Genomic DNA, 15,001 nt, shown 5'->3' with positions numbered 1-15,001 from the left:
TGGGAGAACCTTCCAGACGGACAACCATCTCTGCAGCACTCCACCAATCAGGCCTTTATGGTAGAGTGGCCAGACGGAAGCCACTCCTCAGTAAAAGGCACATGACAGCCAATTGGAGTTTGCCAAAATTTACCTAAACACTCTCAGACCATGAGAAACAAGATTCTCTGGTCTGATGAAACCAAGATTGAACTCTTTGGCCTGAATACCACGCGTCACATCTGGAGGAAACCTGGCACCATCCCTACGGTGAAGCATGTTGGTGTCAGCATCATGCTGTGGGGATGTTTTTCAGCAGCAGGGACTGGGAGACTAGTCAGGATCGAGGCAAAGATGAACGGAGAAAAGTACAGTGAGATCCTTGATGAAAGCCTGCTCCAGAGCACTCAGGACCTCAGACTGGGACAAAGGTTCACTTTCCAACAGGACAATGACCCTAAGCACACAGCCAAGACAACATAGGAGTGGCTTCGGGACAAGTCTCTTGAGTGGCCTAGCCAGAGCCTGGACTTGAACCCGATCTAACATCTCTGAAGAGGCCTGAAATAGCTGTGCAGCAACGCCCCCCATCAACCTGACAGAGCTTGAGAGGATCTGCAGAGAAGAACAGGAGAAACTCCCCAAATACAAGTGTGCCAAGCTTGTAGCGTCATACCCTGGAAGACTCGAGGCTGTAATCGCTGCCAAAGGTGCTTCAAAGTACTGAGTAAAGGCTCTGAATACTTATTTAAATGTCATATTTCATATATTTTTTAAATGAGCAAATATAAAAGAAATTAAAAAATAAAGGTTTTTGCATTGTCATTATGGAGTATTATGGGGTATTGTGTGTAGATTGATGAGGGAAAAAAACTATTTAATCAATTTTAGAATAAGGCTGTTGTTAGGTTCTTATTTTTCAGAGTAAATAACTCACGGACACTAGAGAAGCTTTAACCAAGTTTAATTCTTCCCAAAGGTTCTGTACAGTTGTAATCAGACAGTAAAAAACATTTCTCTCCATTGGTTATATACATCCTACTTAAGACACTCCCTCTCTCCAATTCTTAGTTTATGCCCCAGAGAAAGAAGGTAACCAGATACTAACCCTAATTACTCCCTTCAGGGGAACTGACCTCACCCCTCACCTCCTGACCCCAACCCCTCCTTCACCTAATCCACAGATATCCATCTGTCTTCCCTATATCAACACATTGCTCTCCTCCATCAAACACATTCCAAAGCCTTCTGGCTTTTTACAGAGAACCCTTAACTTCTGACACAAAACTCATTCTCTTCCAATCTTCCTATTCAAGGCTTCTTCTTCTCTATCATATATTTAATATCTCAATGTTCAAAGTTTAGCCGATTCCAACACTGTAAATTAACAAAATGTGGAAAAAAATCAAGGGTTCTGAATAATTTACGAAGGCACTGAATATACCAAACATTAGCAACACCTTCCTTTTGAGTTGCACCCTACCCCTTTGCCCTCAGAACAGCCTCAATTCATTGGGCATAGACTCTACAAGGTGTTGAAAGCATTCCACTGGATGCTGGCTCATGTTGACTCCAATACTTCACACAGTTGTGTCAAGTTGGCTGGATGTCCTTTGGGTGGTGGACCATTCTTTATACACACAGAAACTGTTGAGCGTGAAAAATCTAGCAGCGTTGCAGTTCTTGACACAAACCGGTGCGCCTGGCACCTACTACCATTCCCTGTTCAAAGGCACTTAAATATTTTGTCTTGCCCATTCACAATCCATTAATTTATCATGTGACATAAGGGATCATAGCTTTCAGCTGGATTCACCTCGTCAGTCTATGTCATGGAAAGAGCAGGTGTCCTTAATGTTTTGCAAACTCAGTGTACGTACAGAACCTTTCATTGCAAAGTTTGCTGTTTTAGTATACCCAGTGCACTCGGGCTCCCGAGTGGCGCAGCGGGTTAAGAAATTGTAAATAAGAATTTGTTTTTAACTGACTTGCCTAGTTATATAAAGGTTAAATAAATAATGTATATACTTGTAACGGTCTTCGTCGTCCTCGGATGAAGGGGAAGAGAAATCAGACCAAAATGCAGCGTGGTAAGTGTTCGTCATTTCAATGATAAAACTGAACACTAATGCGATAAGCAAACAAAAGAACAACCGAACAGTTCCGTCAGGTGCAAAACACTAAACAGAAAATAACCACCCACAAAACCCAAAGGAAAACAGGCTGCCTAAGTATGGCTCCCAATCAGCAACAACGATATACAGCTGTCCCTGATTGAGAGCCATACCCGGCCAAAACAAAGAAATACCAAACATAGAAAAAAGGACATAGAATGCCCACCCCAACTCACGCCCTGACCAACCAAAATAGAGACATAAAAGGATCTCTAAGGTCAGGGCGTGACAATACTGAACAAAAATATAAACGCAACTTGCAACAATTTCAAAGATTTTACTGAGTTACAGTTCATATAAGGAAATCAGTCAATTTAAATGAACAAATTAGGCTCTAATCTTTGGATTTCACATGACTGGGTAGGGGTGGACACACTGTGGAGTCAGGTCCACCCAATCAGAATGAGTTTTACCACACAAAAGGCCTTTATTACAGACAGAAATACAATCTCACCACCAAACCTGTTTAAAAGAAGGCCACTTTATCGTCCATTTTCCACACACACAGAGACTCCTAAAATACCAGCCAAATACATTTCGAAATAGGAAATAGTATATGCCAAGGAATTATGTTTAATAGATACAAATTATCATGAATGTGCATCACAGTACCCCTATGCAATGTAGTTTTTTATGACAGTGCATTGAGCTAGCTCATTTAGCCCTCCAGTCAGCACTGACAACGGTACGCTACTTTCTCAACATCAAATAGCAATTACAGGCATGCACATAACTGAGGTTCCACAAGAACTGTCACCAATCAAATAATTTCAAATACCCATCCCTAGTGGTCAGTGCACCAACCATACTGTAATTGTATAGTTTCGGGAATTGAAGACACAAAGAGACTGACTCTTCAGGCTGTTTATGTATTCCTGAAAAGATTTGTGCAATATACTGTGTACAGTTTCCAATTCTTATTGGTTTTGCATATGCCTTTGGAAATACATCTACTTTACAGTTCCACATTCTGATTGGTGTTGTGATTGCCCTTGGAAATACATTTTGGTTTGATTGGTAAATGTGTTAATGAAAAAGTTCACTCATTTGACTGTAGTGTGTACAGTTTCCTATTCTGATCAGTGTCATGTAAGCCTTTGGAAAAACATTGACATTTTTGGTAAACCCCAGAGCTCAAGATCTAATAAACCATTTGCTTCATCAAATTCCATCGAGGCCAACACTCAAGTGTAACTGACTACAGTTAGTTGAAACTCCAGTTCAGTTGTTTGTTCATGGAAATGGACAGTCACTCGTGGTACTTTTTTAACTCTTGGGGAAAAAGCTAATCACAAACTGTACAGTTTGTAGGCCTACCAGACTGCAAAAACATTTACCAAGCTGTATGGTTCGGTTTCAATGGCGTTTGGGGCTTTATAACTAGCCACAATTCCTCAGTGGTTTTGGCCAAAAGATGGCACTGAAATGCTCCGTTCTCCAGGGACATTTCAAGCTGCTTTCGTAAACAATCAAGATTGGGATGAATAATATCATAATATCATTATTGTTTTCTTATTCCTTTTCATCTCGCCGACTATGATTGGTTTGTGTTCCCTAATCTGCTGACGACACTGTCGATGACATCATCAGACTTAATTGTCATTTGGATTCAAATGAGTCTAGTCTCACATTCAAAGTCTCAGAATGTGTTTTGTCTGATTTGATGTTTATTAGTTGTCCTCCACCACACAGCATCTTCAAAAGTAAACACTCTTTACATAAATGTGCTCACACTAGCTTATGACTTGAAAACGCTGATGAATATTTGTGAGACATACAAAAATAGGCTTGCGTGGTTTCTCTTAGTTCTGACAACTCTCGCTCTCTCGCTCTCTCACACACACACACACACACACACACACACACACACACACACACACACACACACACACACACACACACACACACACACACACACACACACACACACACACACACACACACCACTATAATCTATTGGGCTATAAATTCTGGTAACCCCACATCAAATCTAATGACAAAACTACAAAATCGGAAAATGTGGATATTCACATCAACAAATAACCTTAAAATCATTACATTGTCATCTCTCTTATCAAAATGAAGACAACAAATACATACATTTACACAAAAACATTTTGTATTATCCCAGAAAATGATCTGTACGCTTAATTTTTTGTTCCCATTCTTATTCCATTTTTGCGACTCCACTGCAATTCCCCCTGCGACCCGGACTTACAGTTGAAGTCGGACGTTTACATACACCTTAGCCAAATACATTTAAACTCAGTTTTTTCACAGTTCCTGACATTTAATCCTAGTAAGAATTCCCTGTTTTAGGTCAGTTAAGATCACCACTTTATTTTAAAGAATGTGAAATGTCAGAATAATAGTAGAGAGAATGGTTTATTTCAGCTCTTATTTCTTTCATCACATTCCCAGTGGGTCAGAAGTTTACATACACTCAATTAGTATTTGGTAGCATTGCCTTTAAATTGTTTAACTTGGGTCAAACGTTTCTGGTAGCCTTCCACAAGCATCCCCCCAATAAGTTGGGTGAATTTTGGCCATTCCTCCTGACAGAGCTGGTGTAACTGGTGTAACTTTGTAGGCCTCCTTGCTCGCACGGATTTTTCAGTTCTGCACACACATTTTCTAATGGATTGAGGTCAGGGCGTTGTGATGGCCACTCCAATACCTTGACTTTGTTGTCCTTAAGCCATTTTGCCACAACTTTGGAAGTATGCTTGGGGTCGTTGTTCATTTGGAAGACCCATTTGCGACCAAGCTCTAACTTCCTGACTGATGTCTTGAGATGTTGCTTCAATTTATCCACATAATTTTCCATCCTCATGATGCCATCTATTTGTTGAAGTGCACCAGTCCCTCTTGCAGCAAGCACCCCCACAACATGATGCTGCCACCCCCGTGCTTCACGTTTGGGATGGTGTTCTTCGGCTTGCAAGCTTCCCCATTTTTCCTCCAAACATAACGATGGTCATTATGGCCAAACAGTTCTATTTTTGTTTCATCAGACCAGAGGACATTTCTCCAAAAAGTACGATGTTTGTCCCCATGTGCAGTTGCAAACCGTATTCTGGCTTTTTTATGGCGGTTTTGGAGCAGTGGCTTCTTCCTTGCTGAGTGGCCTTTCATGTTATGTCGATATAGGACTCGTTTTACTGTGGATATAGATACTTTTGTACCTGTTTCCTCCAGCATCTTCACAAGGTCCTTTGTTGTTGTTCTGGGATTGATTTGCACTTTTCAAACCAATGTACGTTCCTCTCTAGGAGACAGAACCCGTCTCCTTCCTGAGCGGTATGACAGCTGCGTGGTCCTTTGGTGTTTATACTTGCGTACTATTGTTTGTACAGGTGAACGTGGTACCTTCAGGCATTTGGAAATTTCTCCCAAGGATGAACCAGACTTGTGGAGCTCTACAGTTGTTTTCTGGGGTTTTGGCTGATTTCTTTTGATTTTCCCATGATGTCAAGAAAAGACTCACTGAGTTTGAAGGTAGGCCTTGAAATACATCCACAGGTACACCTCCAATTGACTCAAATGATGTCAATTAGCCTATCAGAAGCTTCTAAAGCATGACATCATTTTCTGGAATTTCCCAAGCTGTTTAAAGGCACAGTCAACTTAGTCTATGTAAACTTCTGACCCACTGGAATTGTGATACAGTGAATTATAAGTGAAATAATCTGTATGTAAACATTTTTTGAAAAATGATTTGTGTCATGCACAAAGTAGATGTCCTAACCGACTAGCCAAAACTATAGTTTGTTAGCAAGAAATTTGTGGAGTGGTTGAAAAACGAGTTTTAATGACTCCAACCTAAGTGTGTGTAAACTTCCGACTTTAACTGTATGTGGTACATTTTCACAACTCTTAAGGACAAAAATCTAAACAGATCATCAAAATAACTCATATTTCTAAGTACAACAAATAAATTAATAAAGTCCCTTGTTCACTCTTTCAATTTGGATACATATTCAATCTAAGTATTTGCTTTTAAAATGCAATATTCACTTTACTTTTCACATGATTTTCTTGTAATTTGTTAAAATAAAATGACAATAATTTAATCAAACTGCTCAAAACTGCTAAATACTAAACCAAAATGATGTAGTTCCTAGTTACTGTATCGTGTATAGTTTGATAACTGCTGAACACTACACTTCAATATTTTTACCTCAGAAATGTATCAATTTGACATAAATTTATTGGTACAACCAAATTATATATATATATATATCTCGATGTGGCTATAAATACCACATCATCATTCTCCATCTGCTTAAATAGGACAACTTGGAAAGAGTCACTATGTGCTACCATTTGGAATTATAGTGTATTTTAAAATGTACTATTCAATGTGTGTCAGTGCACATACTCTACCTCCTGCCCCTGTCTCACTGTGGTTCCAGCCATGCCGCTGGAACATTAGGGGCCGCATCCCCCCTCCCATCTGCCCCCGCCCTGACGTCTCCAGGCTGCGGGCTCCGACAGGCGGCGTTGCCGTGGTGATGGATGACTGTGCGCTGAGTTTCAGTGTCAGAGTGTTGCTCGGTTGCTACCTGCCGTGTGTGTCCCTGTCTCAGCCTCACAGTCAGGTCAACTCTCCTCTCCTCTGCCTTTATTTAGAGATCCCTCACTTTACAGGGAGAAGAATACCTTGTTTAGTTTAGTTTATTAGGGTCCCCATTAGCTGTTGCACATGCAGCAGCTGCTCTTCCTGGTTTGACATGCGTCAACGAATGGTGCTACCTGTTGGAGTGGGGCGGGGTTTTGCCTTTAGAGCACTCCAACCTGTACACGGATAAAATAAATCAGCTAAACACTGGGCATTTAAAGGCAAAACCCCACCCCACTCCAGCAGGTAGCACTTGCAAACAATCACCATTAGCTGACGCATGTCAAATGAGGAAGAAAGAGAGGAAGTACAGTATACAGAGGTAGACGGTGGAGTTCAGAACAACAAAGCTGGGTAGAGGAATGTAAGAGAGGGTTGCAATTAAGGGAGCGATGCTGGTAACGCTTTATTCAGATTGTCCCAAGTAGATGGTTTGTAGACTGTTTGTAGATGTTCAGTAGATGTTCAATAACTGTGAACAACATTTCAACTAACTATCCACTAACCCTAACCCTTACCCTAAACCTTACTCTAAACCTAACTCTAACTGAAACCTTAGCAAGTAGTTGCTTATCAACAGATGGTTTGTTGATAGTATGACTGTCCAAATAGTGGGACTACTACCTATGAGGAAGCCAGGGTCTCTGGGGAAAAAAGAGGGTTTGGTGTTGACGTGTGTCTGGCACAACATCCATCACAGGGCCTAATTAATTAGGGCGAGGCGTCCCGCTGTTGACAACTTCCGGTGAAATTCCGGTGAAAACGCAATTAAAATAAATAATCATAAAAAATATGGATATTAAACATTTAGGTACATACAAGTGTCTTATGTCGGTTAAAAGCTTAAATTCTTGTTAATCTATGTAACGCGGGTCGTATAAATGGGACCAAGGCGCAGCGTGTATAGTGCTCATATTTACTTTTAATGAATATACTTTAACAAAACAACAAAACGACCGACAACAGTTCCGTCAGGTGACATACACTAAACAGAAAACAACAAAACGACCAAACAGTTCCGTCAGGTACTACAGACAAAACGGAAAACAACTACCCACCAAAACCCAGGAAGAAAAACCCCTACTTAAATATGATCTCTAATCAGAGGCAACGAGGAGCTGCCTCCAATTAGAGATCAACCCAAACAATCCCAACATAGAAATAGAAAAACTAGAACTTAAACATAGAAATAGAAAACATAGAACAACCCAAAACACCCCCTGTCACGCCCTGACCTACTCTACTATAGAAAATGACATCTTACTAGGATCAGGACGTGACAATCTAACTGCACTGTCCGATTTACAATAGGCTTTACAGCAAAAGCATGCCATGCGATTGTTTGAGGAGGGTGGCCCACATCAACATATTTTTCCACCGGCACAGGCTTCATAAATTCACAAATAGCGATTAAATATTCACTAACTTTTTGAAAATCTTCCTCTGATTTGCAATCCAAAGGGTCCCAGCTGCAACATGTAGTGTTGTTCTGTTAGATAAAATCCTTCTTTATATCCCAAAAAGTCAGTTTAGTTGGTGCCATCGATTTGAGTAATCCATGCAGGGAAAGGAATCCAAAAAGCAAACGCTAAACTTTGTTAAAACAAGTCAAAATACATTTCTATTTAAATTCTCAGGTACCCTAAAATGTATTTAAACTATAATATTTCAGAAGTATGTTCAATAGGAAAATGATATTAGCAGGTGCGCATCCTCTTCGCCACGCCCACAGACTGATTTCCAACTCTGAGTCCCAGTACTAAAACTCAGAATTCTTCCTCGTTTTGGAAGAAACAAGCCTGAAACCTTGAACAAAGACTGTTGACATCTAGTGGAAGTCATAGGAATTGCAATCTGGGAGCTGCATTTGGATATGCCCCTATACTTTCCATTGTAAGAGCATGGGCTCTCTCAAAAAAGAAAATATCTGGTTGGTTTTTCTTTGGATTTTCTCCTACCATATCTATTGTGTTATAGTCTCATATGTTATTGTAACATTTCTACAAACTTCAAAGTGTTTTCTATCCAATGGTACCAATTATATGCATATCCTGGCTTTTGGGCCTGAGTAATAGGCAGTTTCCTTTGGACACGTCAGTCAGACAGGAAGTGGAGAAAAATAGACCCTAGCCTGAAGAAATTTTAAGTTCCATAGTGGCACATACTGGCACTCGCACACGCACAGACATGCACGCACGCACACAAACAGACACACACACACACACACACACACACACACACACACACACACACACACACACACACACACACACACTGTCATGGGCCCTCATGACAAAGAGACACTTTGTCAGCCATCTTCCCCAGTCAATCTTGCAAACTTCATCAACTCAATTAGCTATTCCCAAGGTGCTGAGGAACACAGACATGAATGGAGATACATGTGCACATGTAAACTTTTGTCTGTCTACATGATGCTACAGTTCAGTGACATGCCTCAATTCACTGAGGAGCAAGTCACATAGGGCATATTAAGGGGATGGTACAAATATACAGCATGCTAACCCCTACCACTCTCATTGGTTTACACTCCATGGTGTTAATGCTAAGTTGTAACCAATGAGGCAAGCCAACAGTTTTGATTATTGATTCTCAGGGGCCATACATAAACAATTGTCTAGGTATCCACACAATTTTGGTTTTGGGGTCCTGGTACTCTCCTGACAAGAGTTTTGAGTTTAGGTCATCCCTTCTTGACTGTAAAGCATTTTAGTTTTCAATTATGGGCTCCCGAGTGGCGCAGCAGTCTAAGGCATTGCATCTCAGTGCAAGAGGGGTCACTACAGTCCCTAGTTCGAATCCAGGCTGCATCACATCTGGCTGTGTTCAGGAGTCCCATAGGGCGGCGCACAATTGGCCCAGCATTGTCCGGGTTTGGCTGGGGTAGGCCATCATTGTAAATAAGAATTTGTTCTTAACTGACTTGCCTAGTTAAATAAAGGTTACATGGTCTACTCCAATGGCTCATGACTGCCAGGTTAAGGCTATACCAAAGCCCAATGGCTCCCTCTGCCTTCCTTTGCAGGCACCATCATTCTCTCGCTCGCTCGCTCTCTCTCTCTCGCTTTCTCTCCCCACCCACTCTCTCTCCCCTGTTGATCTGCTAGTACGGTCCTGGGGGATGATGTCACCAGCAGTAGGAGGACAGCCAGCACCCTTCCTGGTCACCATCTGGTCCAGAGTGTGGGGAGGGCACAGCAGTACCCCTCATGACCCACGGGCACCCACGCGAAAGCAGGCAAATGCCACACATGCCTTCTGCTGCCAGGTTAAAAAACACAGCCACCCCTTCTGCCCAATATATCCCTATCTCTGTGGCTTTACACTCTGCTTAGTCAGACTTGAGATTCATTTTTTATGCTTTATTGACTTAAAGGATATTTCGGGTGTCACGTCGTGACCATAGAAGCTTTTATTTTCTATGGTAGAGTAGGTCAGGGTGTGACGGGGTTGTGTCTAGTTTAGATTTTCTATGTTGTCATGTTCTTGTTTCTGTATTTCTATGTTTTTTGGGGGGGATGATCTCCAATTAGAGGCAGCTGGTCATCATTGTCTCTAATTGGAGATCATACTTAAGTAGTTGTTTTTCCCCACCTGGGTTTGTGGGAGATTGTATTTTGAGTAAGTGTATGTTGCACCGCTTCGTCACGGTGTGTTGTTTTGTTTAGGAGTTTATTTGTATGTTTTGCATAGTTTCACAGTTTAAATAAAATGTGAAACGAAACACACACTGCGCCTTGGTCCCATTCTTCAGACAGCCGTGACATCGGGATTTATCTACTTCGCCAGAGTCAGATGAACCATTGTTATGTCTCTGCATCCAGTATGAAGGAAGTTAGAGGTAGTTTCGCAGGCCAATGATAACTAGCGTTAGAGCAATGACTTGAAGTCTGTAGGGACAGCTAGAATGCTAGCTATTTCCATGGTTAGCAATTGTGCTAGTTAGCAACTTCCTTTAAACTGCACGCAGAGACAAAAATGGAATCCACGAATTCATAGGACTCGTGCAAAGTAGATAGAAGGGGTTTATTGCCAAAATCCTGAACTATCCCTGTAAGTCCATATTAAGTAAACTTATCTCAAGTCTGAATAGTGAATGTGGTTAAAGTATTCAACTGATTATAGCGATCAAATTGTCCTGTGTGGATGTGATCACTATTAGAATAGTGCTCTGTAGTATGCTAGTGTGGATATTGGAACAGGGAATATGGCTCCCTCATTCACTAAGACATGATGGCTGGTGATGCACGTATTTTTGCAAAATAATCACTACAGTTGAAGTCGGGAGTTTACATACACTTAGGTTGGAGTCATTAAAACTCGTTTTTCAACCACTCCACAAATTTCTTGCTTTGTTTTGGCAAGTCGGTTAGGACATCTACTTTGTGCATGACACAAGTCATTTTTCCAACAATTGTTTACAGACAGGTTATTTCACGGTCTGTAAACACTGTATCACAAATCCAGTGGGTCAGAAGTTTACATACACTAAGTTGACTGTGCCTTTAAACAGCTTGGAAAATTCCAGAAAATGATGACATGGCTTTAGAAGCTTCTGATAGGCTAATTGACAACATTTGAGTCAATTGGAGGTGTACCTGTGGATGTATTTCAAGGCCTACCTTCAAACTCAGTGCCTCTTTGCTTGACATTGTGGGGAAATCAAAAGAAATCAGCCAAGACCTCAAAAAAATAATTGTAGACCTCCACAAGTCTGGTTCATCCTTGGGAGCAATTTCCAAATGCCTGAAGGTACCACGTTCATCTGTACAAACAATAATACGCAGTATAAACACCATGGGAACACGCAGCTGTCATACCGCTCAGGAAAGAGATGCGTTCTGTTTCCTAGAGATGAAAGTACTTTGGTGCGAAAGTGCCAATCATTCCCAGAACAACAGCAAAGGACCTTGTGAAGATGCTGGAGGAAACCGGTACAAAAGTATCTATATCCACAATAAAATGAGTCCTATATCGACATAACATGAAAGGCTGCTCAGCAAGGAAGAAGCCACTGTTCCAAAACCGCCATAAAAAAGCCAGACTACGGTTTGCAACTGCACATGGGGACAAAGATCGTACTTATTGGAGAAAAGTCCTCTGGTCTGATGAAACAAAAATAGAACTGTTTGGCCATAATGACCATCGTTATGTTTGGAGGAAAAATGGGGAGGCTTGCAAGCCGAAGAACACCATCCCAACAGTGAAGCACGGCGGTGGCAGCATCATGTTGTGGGGGTGCTTGCTGCAGGAGGGACTGGTGCACTTCACAAAATAGATGGCATCATGAGGATGGAAAATTATTTGAATATATTGAAGCAACATCTCAAGACATCAGTCAGGAAGTTAGAGCTTGGTCGCAAATGGGTCTTCCAAATGGACAATGACCTCAAGCATACTTCCAAAGTTGTGGCAAAATGGCTTAAGGACAACAAAGTCAAGGTATTGGAGTGGCCATCACAAAGCCCTGACCTCAATCCTATAGAACATTTGTGGGCAGAACTGAAAAAGTTTGTGCGAGCAAGGAGGCCTAGTTAAAGTTAAACAATTTAAAGTCAATGCTACCAAATACTCATTGAGTTTATGTAGACTTCTGACCCACTGGGAATGTGATGAAAGAAATAAAAGCTGAAATAAATCATTCTCTCTGCTATTATTCTGACATTTCACATTCTTCAAATAAAGTGGTGATCCTAACTGACCTAAAACAGGGTATTTTTACTTCGATTAAAAATCTCAGGAATTGTGAAAAACTGAGTTTAAATGTATTTGGCAAAGATGTATGTACATTTCCGACTTCAACTGTATGTGCATATTAACTGATACCAGGATGCATTACACTATATACACAGAGATGCAGCACATGCATGAATGTATTCATGTACAGTATACACAAGGTCATATACCAATATCCCCAGGCACATGGAGAACACATGATACCACAAATAAAACACTCCTCTCGCTGAAGAAAGACCTGAGGCACATGACCAACATCTACACACACTTAAAATAGACATGGCATGCAAGTACACACACACGTGCAAAGAAATTTACTTTTTGTCCTGAATGCAAAGCGTTATGTTTGGGGCAAACACAACACATGACTGAGTACCACTCTTCATATTTTCAAGCATGGTGGTGGCTGAATCATCTTATGGGTATTCTTGTCCAAGGTCTAGGGCGTTTTTGGGGGTGATAAAAGAAACGAAACAGAGCTAAGCACAGGCAAAATCCTAGAGCAGTACCTGGTTCAGACTGCTTTCCAACAGACACTGGGAGACTAATTAACCTTTCATCAAGACGCTAAAACACAAGGCCAAATCTTAACTGGACGACATTGAATGTTCCTGAGTAGACTAGTTACAGTTTGGACTAAATTGGCTTGAAGATCTATGGCTGAATTTGAAAATGATAGTCTAGCAATGATCAACAATCAACGTGACAGAGCTTGAAGAATCTTTCAAGAATAATAAGCAAATGTTGTACAATCCAGGTGTGCAAAGCTCTTAGAGACTTATCCAGAAAGACTCACAGCTATAATCGCCGCTAAAGGTGCTTTTACAAAGTATTGACTCAGGGTTGTGAATACTCATGCAAATGAGATACTTCTGTATTTCATTTTCAATACATTTTCAAACATTTCTAAAAACATATTTTCACTTTGTCATTATTGGGTATAGATGGGTGAGAAAAACATCTCTTTAATCCATTTTGAATTGAGGCTTTAACACAACAAAATGTGGAACAAGTCAAAGGGTATTAATATTGCTGAAGGCACGGTATGTATATCACACACACACTTTTCCACAACATACTTCCAGGATGGACTGTTAAAGCTTAAAAAATTACTGTTGGCTGTTATACCCCTCAACTCACTAAATTAACTCCAAATCTATTTACCACATTTACCACATGTTATGATATGGGGGGAAGGATAGTGTTAGGACATAGACAAACACACTACCGTGATACACTTCCACACTCCATCCCCAGGTGGCAGCAATAACTGAGTCTAAATGCTGAGCGAAGCCCTTATTTGTACACAGGTGCTGCCAATTAGGGGGTTCGCCAGTCAGTGTCCCAGCTGGCAGAGCCGTGTGGCTGCTGGTTTTGTTTGATGACAATGGGCATGCCTTTTGTAATTTTTCCTTTTTGTACATATTTATGTTTCGTCACCATTTTAGCAAATAGTAATCTGCGTGGACTCGCCGAGAGGTCAAGAAGGATCTGGCCCTGGATCTAAGGTAAGGTAGCTGTCGTTCGGGTATATACTGTACATTCAACACCTAGTCGCACAAGCCTACTTTCTTACATTTATGCACACATCAAGTCAGGTTAAAGACCATGTAGCTAGGCCTAAAACCCCTTGGACATAACGGGCCTAGTGCAACAAACATTGGCCAGCGTATTAACACAAGGTAATCTCTCGCTAAACCATCAAATTACCTCGTACCTCTAGACATCGACTAGGTACTGGTACCCCATGTATATTGCCAAGTTATCGTTACTCATTGTGTAATTATTCCTTGTGCTATTTCTCTCTGCATTGTTGGGATAGGTCCGTAAGCATTTCACTGTTAGTCTACACCTCTTGTTTACGAAGCATGTGACAAATAAAACCCTATGGGATTTGATAAATACACACTAACATCCCCCGCACAGCTTATCTCAATTGTATCCATCACTGGCCACTGATTTACTGCTCCTTAAAGCAGATGTCGAGGATCTTTTAGTCCTGATCGCTGCCAAAAAAATTCACAAATATTTCGCCCTCTGGTGGGTGTTATCATCTGAACAAATTGATCCTGTTTTTTTACTAGACTAAGAACGATTGATCTATTTGACAATCATTCCATACAACTGACATAAAGTAGTTCCTCGTTTACCATGGCAAATCTACTATGGCAATTTACCCGACATATATGAATGAAAAACTAATGTTGATGGTGTAGCCTATTCTAATAATTTTTTTGTTTCCAATTTATGTAAGTTATTAATTACAACTCGTCTTTAAAAAGAGTGGTAATTTCTTATCAAGATCGGGACAAAATATCCCTGGACTGTCCATATTGGAAATGTTTATTAAATCAAGTCAATCGTGATGGAGTTAGGCCTATATAATCTATATTTTTGATCAAATGAAAATGTAGTCTAATAAAGTTATTTCAAATAGCACACATATTATTTTGACATCTAAGGTCAAATGTTT

Source organism: Salmo salar, chromosome 09 (assembly GCF_965601325.2).
Source record: "Salmo salar chromosome 09, fSalSal1, whole genome shotgun sequence".
NCBI classification, from domain to species: Eukaryota; Metazoa; Chordata; class Actinopteri; order Salmoniformes; family Salmonidae; genus Salmo; species Salmo salar.
This window is presented reverse-complemented; position numbering follows the sequence as displayed.